This window comes from Etheostoma spectabile, chromosome 11 (assembly GCF_008692095.1).
Source record: "Etheostoma spectabile isolate EspeVRDwgs_2016 chromosome 11, UIUC_Espe_1.0, whole genome shotgun sequence".
NCBI classification, from domain to species: Eukaryota; Metazoa; Chordata; class Actinopteri; order Perciformes; family Percidae; genus Etheostoma; species Etheostoma spectabile.
In genome coordinates, this window is record NC_045743.1 from 11,901,032 (window position 1) to 11,908,098 (window position 7,067).

The following is a 7,067-nucleotide window of genomic DNA, read 5'->3' on the forward strand; positions in this document are numbered from 1 at the left end:
ACTTCTGTTTGGCAAAACTATTCTGCCACTGTTTGGATTTGAACTCTTCTTGTTGTAACTGTGACTTTGACCATATTCACCGGGGAGAAAAGTAGCACCAGTAGTTATCCCAGTGGTTTTGCGCTGTAAAGTCAAAGTCCACAGACAAGAATCAACTGTGGACTCCTGGAATATTTGTTTGAGATTCCGTCCCACTGTTTTTATTTGTATGACATGCTTTTATCAGGAAATGTTTCTTCATTAGCCCAATCTACAGTAGGTCATAGTAACTTGGATAGTTTACTGCCACGCAGCACCACAGTCCGTCTTTCTTCTGTTTAGCTTGATGACAGACTTATTCATAATCACCAACTGCTTCATACAGTATTCTAAAACTGTCATACGGTATGTAAAATCTATTTGAGGGTGAATTTCCATTTAAACCTTAATAGGCCAATTTCCTTGCCATTAGTCATGAAATTAGGAATTAAGGAAAAAGATAATCCGATTGAGACAGTTAAACACTGACTGTAAAGCACTGGGGTTACACCGGCAATGAAAGAGTTGGTAGTGATGTTTATTGTGTTTGAGGCATTGGTTGCTGTATCATTCATTGCCTTAAAATGAAAATACATAATTAAAAAATCAATTTCTGATAAAGTGACAAGCAAATCAGAGAATCAGAGCTGATTGCAAAATACATTGTTCTGTCCATAAAATCTTTACATAAAGAATCATTTCTGTGACTTTAATGACTGTAGTGTTTGTTCTTCTCCAGTCTTTGTCTATGAGCAGGTGGGCGCTAGACCTTGTTGAAGCCTCTAAATGTCAGAACAGTCTTTTTCACCCCCTTACTTCTTTAATCTGTGTATTGCACACACACATTCAAACAGCAAAAACACACAAAATCAAAGCTGCCTGAAGGCGGTAGCAAAACTGAAAAGTGTAAAGCCTCAACAGACCCCAAACTGTATATTTTCATCTTCAGATTCCTATTTACCTGCCTGTCAGTTGATTGTTTGTTCCCATCTAGATCGTATCTCTGTCTGACTCATACTTTCAACACAGGTGTGATACACCTGCCCTCACGTTTTCTTTTGACATAAATACTTTTTTTCTCAGGCATTACACGTATTTAGGAAAACATTAATTTGTTAAACAAAGAAAAAAAAAGATAACTGCATTAATTTTGAACCGTTATTGATGTTCTTTAATCTAAATGTTTAGTCTTGAGTTAAGGGAGAATGTAATTGAAGTTTGTTGGGACAACAATTGTTAATAATTAATGTTTTTTTGTATGGAGGCCAGACCTTGCTCTTTGGGGGACAGTCAACCATTAGAGTAATGCACGTTCTTTCTCTTGCTGAGGGCCAAACCGCCACTTCATAAAAAAATCCTAAATGTCAAATGCAGCTTGTGGTTCAGATGAGGATGTTATGTGCTGTAATGAACCATATTAAAGAATGGCGAAGGAAAGTCTGTGCTAAAGAAATGATTGTTGTATGAAACAAAAGCACTTTGAAATAAGTAAGCAGATGGCTATTAGTAATTCATTGTTTAAGTGTTAAGTGCAAAGGAAAAGCTGATCTATTGTTTTCTACAATAATAATTTCTTATGTGCTTTAGGTCTGGGGTCTGACATCTGGAAATTAACTGTTGACCTAATGTCATGGTTTTGACCCCTCGGTAAAAGTAATGGCACATGAACCAGCTGGAACCACCTACTAACAGTGGCCAGAACAGGATGCAAACGGCATGAAAGGTTTAAATTAGTAAGTAGTTAGAAGAAGTCTTAACATTCCTACAGAAGTGTAGGATTTATTTAATGCTGGATGCACTAATTGTTACAGCACTTAAACTCACTTGTTATATTCTCCTCAGGACAGATCGTGGACTGCTTCGTGGCTCTTGTTACAAGACTTTCTCTGTCCACTGTTCCACTGCCTGTGACACTTCTTGTGCAGATCCTGTTAGCTGTCTGGAGGTGTCAGAAGCATTGGAAACTACTGCATCCACACCTATGTACAGACACACTTTACCCACTCAGATTAACACCAAAACACACCTCATAGAGGTGCTGGAGTCTGACAAGCATTCAGCCAGTACACCATGTCAAAGAAAATATAATGTGACAAATATGACTATATAGAAGTAGGCCTATATACAATGTAATTTCTATGGAACAGAGAAAAGCATTAATTTCCTTACTTGTAGTGAGTAATATACCAACACATACTAATAGTAAATGATTGCTAAGTTTAAAATCACCCCTTGGATTGTCACTGTCATTTTTAAGAATCATGTGGCTTTTGTCTAAGCTACAAGTGGTGCAGCCTGTCCTCTGGGTTTCAGGTTACAGTGCAGGGAGCAGTTCCAGATCTTTTTCAGCCCAGTAAGAATCCACAGCAAGGTTGTGCAATCGCCACGGTGACAAGTCCTATTCCTGTTTTTCCTGCCAGGTAGTGGTGGATGTTTGGACTGGCCCTTAAAACTTCACACACACCAGCAAAGACATGCGCGTGCACACACACACACACACACACACACACACACACACATGCAAACACGCAACAACCCACACTGACACACACACGCCCAGTTTGTTTCTGTTACACACCCGTATTTTAGAAGTTAGTGTGGCTAGTTGGAGCAGTGCAGCAATGTGGTATCACATGCTGTAGCTTTGTTAAGTTTCGCTGCTTGGGTTTGATCATGTAATGTGAGAAACTGGGAAATGAATAATGCAATTCCGTTACAGATTAGTGTAATGTCAGTGTTGAAACATTCGAGGTGAAACAGGGGAGAGAGTGGTGCTAAGCATGAGAATCTGTGGGGAATACTGAAAACTGGCATGAGTAGTTTTCTTACTACAATCTACCCACTTTAATGATTTAGAGTACGATGTTCTGTGGATTATTGTTGTCAGTGGAATATCCTTAAAACCTTTTCAATTCATGCAAATTAACAGATGGAATCCCACAAAGTTGCTAAACAAATTACATCTATGTCTGCAGGTAAGCTGGAACTCAAGCTATGTTTGAGGCCAAGTTTATGACACCCTGTGCAAAGGCCTCCAAAGTGTAATGTTAGGCTGGTTTGCGGTCAGGGCGCTTAAAAGAGCGAGGTCGCAATGGGGAGGAAGTAGGACTGTGGGGGAACTTCCACTTTCCTTCCTTTGCTTGCCCGCGTTATGCAGCCATGTCTAGAGGGGAGGAACTGTGGGGTGAACAACATGCACAAAGAGATAGACAAAGCGGGGAGAGGCATTTAAGAATAAAACAATGGTTTGCCTCTGCATGTGACCCTAGAAAAAGGAAGTCAGGGGAAGAGCAAAACAGTTTAAGAGAGAGCCAGGGCAAGTGGGGAAAGTAACCAAGAAAGGACATCAGCACACACATCAGATGCTTCATGGTAAGTCAGGCTGAGAGAGTGGGAAAGAGACAGAGAGAGGAACAATAATTGAGAAACTGAGAGAGACAGAGATAGAGGGATGAATGCATCAGACACAGGATGATAGAGAACGTGACAGAAAGAGAGAAAGTGGGGTTTTGTAGGGCAGTGCACACCTGCTGATCAACTTGAACTGTCAAAATATACTGGGAAGCAAGATACAGTTTGAGGGCTGTCAGGAGGCAAACAACCACAAGCTTATTGTAAGGAACCTGATGTTGGGATGTGGGGATACAGGCACTGGTGGTTTGACATAAGTGGATACACAGCTGCAGTGTGCTGAACTGAAAACAGGAAATAAATGTGAAGACAAAACCTGTTTGTTTTTTCACATAGACAAATAAAGAGAAGGAAGTTTCATACATTTCAAACAATACGCCAAATCTGAATGTCTGAGGTTGACTGAGAAGCATGCATGATCAGTGTCATTTCCAAAAATAAATTAGCTTGGACTGTATTTTTTTTTCATAATTTTCAGTATGACTGTGACAAAGCTGCTATTCCTCTGCAGAGTATGTTATCAGTTTTTCGGGGGTGGGAAAATGGTTTGACTGAGGGAGTCATGTTTAAAATGATCACTAGTGATTCAAAGGGCAGCCACACATACTGTAAACCAAAGTGCAAAAGTAAATGTCAGCCCTTTATGTTATCCCATTTGCATCACATTCAGTGCTGAATGTGGGCTGGGGAGACACTGCGTTCTGGGCCCTACCTGTCACTTTCTGTACTTTATCATCAATCAACATCCCAGCAAATTACATTCATTCTACCACCATAACACCTTCAGCTGTCTTTATAGTACATTACCTTTTGTGATGACAGAACCATAACACTCAAATTGAAATGCATTTTTGATTCACAGCTTTTTTTTTTTCTTCTACTTTGTAGTTTTACCTTGCGTACATTATCAACACAGTGGGTCACACTCACAGTTGTTTCTGTACAAGGAGGCTGACGAGTCGCCGTCTGTGGGTCTGAAAGGTTTGGCATTACTGTATTTCTCAGAAGAGGCCAGTACTGTTACTCAAACTGAAGTGTTGTCACTGCTGGTAATCCTGCAATCATGATGTAAATGATTTCTCAAATGAAAGGTGGGGCTATCAAAAGAAACACTTAAGTTCTATGTCATGGGAAAACTGGCTACTTAGAGAATAGTTGTAGTAGTTTGCAAAACAACAGTAATTAAATAATTTAACAGAAATAAAGAAGTTGCTGTGGATTAATCGTCATTTATTTAGTGGTGAAACTACTTGCTAGACTCTCCCAATCTGTTATTCACACATTCAGCTCATTCAGCTTGCAACTCAGGGAAAACGGAGAAAGAAAGTCAAGAATATAGCAGTTGGTGCAAGTACTTTTGGCACACATCTCACCTTTTTTTTCCAAATGTCAGCACGTTTCTTGTGGTTGCAGGCTCTTAGGTCAAGAGAGCAGAGGAGAAGACTCAGATGGAAAAACTGACACACTTCTAACCATTGTTGAGGCCTTACCTGTCTGGGCCTCTTTCACAAATGTTGTCCATAATGTCTGAGTTATTAGAAAACCACCAGAGGACCCACTTTAAAAGGTAATTGTGCAAAGGTACTGTATCTTCCTGCTTACCAAAACTCTCTAGCATTATTAACTGCAATATCCCTCGTTCTTTATACAAATAAATTCTACATTCCTTTCACCGTTATTGTATTTATTAATTCACCGATTGTCATCCTTCAGTGAGGTGAACCAACGTCAGTGCACCTTCGATGCATGCATTGCTCTCGTTATCACCCATTTTCTGAGACCGAAATGAACATTCTCTCGCAGATGATACGACAACATTGCTAGGGCTTAGAGAAACTGAACCGTAACAGAACAAAAGGAACATGTAAATGTACATCTCTTTTCTCAAGTTAAAAATTATCTTTAATTATGGTAATCACTGTGACAGATCATTTAAAAGGCATTATGTCAAGTCAACCAACATTAACTATGTTTTAGCTCTGCATCGGCTTCATGAGATTCATGTGTAGAATTTCCCAAGTGAGGCTATGATATTATGCTGGAAAATCCACCTGAAACCCCTTTATGAATGTCATATATTGCTATCTTTCTGGACAAACTGGTTTAAAAATCAGGCCAATGCTTATTCCTCATTTGTTTTTATTGGAGAATGTTATGTTCCTGTTTAAGTCAATTTAAACTCGGCACAAACTTGTGACTTGTATGCAGCGCTGAGTTGTTCTCAAAGTTATGTTGGGACTTTGAAATAGGTTCAATTGGGAAAGTCACAATCCAAAACAAGACAAATAGCCTAAATGTGACAGGAGTTCACCTCCAGGCACTTTGATCAATCTTTTCTGCTGTTTGGTTCTTTGAAAGGAGAGCATGGACTGTTTCATTTCATGCTGAGTGATTTTACAAGAACATAAGATACTACAAGGCCTATATATTTATGGAACTATTGCACTTGAGCAGCCATGTATTTATCCACTGTACAGTAAGTTTAAGCACCTCCTAAAAACTTTGGTTTCTGTAGAAACAGGAAAAGGAAACCCTATTAGTTCAAGCCGTGAGGGTTTATTAATGCTGCTGTACATTTGTAATGGAAATTACCCTTGCAGTTGTCTTTTTTGCAAAAACTAAATCTCACTTTTAGGATTTGTGTTACTACAGTGAGAAAGAAAACTTTGACTTTACATACTGTATACTGTCTTTATGAATGTTTTTTTCCAGATCTTTCAGGATCTGGCTTTGTGTCAGTTGCAACTCTATTTGTGTCTTGTTCTCCTTCAATCCACCCACCGATACAAGAAGCACACTTTAAGAGACATGCACAAACACATTCAAAACTTATAGCAATGTTTAATCTCTCTCCCCCCCCTTTTCGCACTAACTGTGCTATTTGAGGTCCTTTTTCTACTCAACTTCAGGCCCTTTCTCATACTGCCATCCAGTGGTGAGTTGTTGCAATCAAACATAAGACACATTAAAACAGCATGCCGTCTCTCTGGTTCTTGAATATACACAAGATTATATTTAGTATTGTTGTTTGTGATATATCATGTAAAACAGTTGTTTTAGTTCTAATCTTTTCCGTTATATATTGTCTGTCTGTCCTCTACAACAGCTATGGAGACACCCCTCCCACCTCCACTGCAGTGATTATTGCACTTCCCTCTCAATCCTATAGATGGCAGCAGTGTACAGAAAACCCCCACCTCTCTCCACTGATCACCTCCCATTCCTATCAACTCAATGGTGCAGTAGCAAAGCCAAATCCAGACAGCCATTAATAACTTGAGAAAAGTCCTCTCTCTGCTTCATCCTCATGTCTCACTTCATTTGATCTCATTTGAACTTCTGACTGGCCAGTAATTTGCAATGTAAACTATTCCTATCGCAACACCTTCACAACAGCACAACGAATTTTCATCACAGAGAGTGTGTGAGAGAGAGAGAGGAGAGAGAGAGAGAGTGTGTGTGGTGTGTGTGTGTGTGTGTGACCGAGAGAGAGAGAGAGAGTGTGTGTGTGTGTGAGAGAGAGAGAGACAGAGAAGTGTGTGTGTGTGTGTGAGAGAGAAGAGAAGAAGAGAGGAGAGAGTGTGTGTGTGTGTGTGTGTGAGAGAGAGAGAGAGAGAAAGAGAGTGTGTGTGTGTGTG

General features: G+C 39.7%; 1 long non-coding RNA gene across 2 annotated transcripts; it reads left to right on the forward strand.

Moving 5' to 3' along the window:
* The first annotated feature begins 3,134 nt into the window (after positions 1 to 3,134).
* Positions 3,135 to 6,860, forward strand: LOC116698172 (uncharacterized). 2 transcript variants are annotated; one of them, XR_004334143.1, is made up of 5 exons: positions 3,135 to 3,390; positions 4,318 to 4,410; positions 4,843 to 4,996; positions 6,316 to 6,364; positions 6,536 to 6,860. It is a non-coding gene; the product is annotated as an uncharacterized LOC116698172 (long non-coding RNA). The 2 variants fall into 2 exon arrangements; XR_004334142.1 differs by lacking the exons at positions 6,316 to 6,364; positions 6,536 to 6,860 and having other exon boundaries at positions 4,843 to 5,281.
* The last annotated feature ends 207 nt before the right edge of the window (positions 6,861 to 7,067 follow it).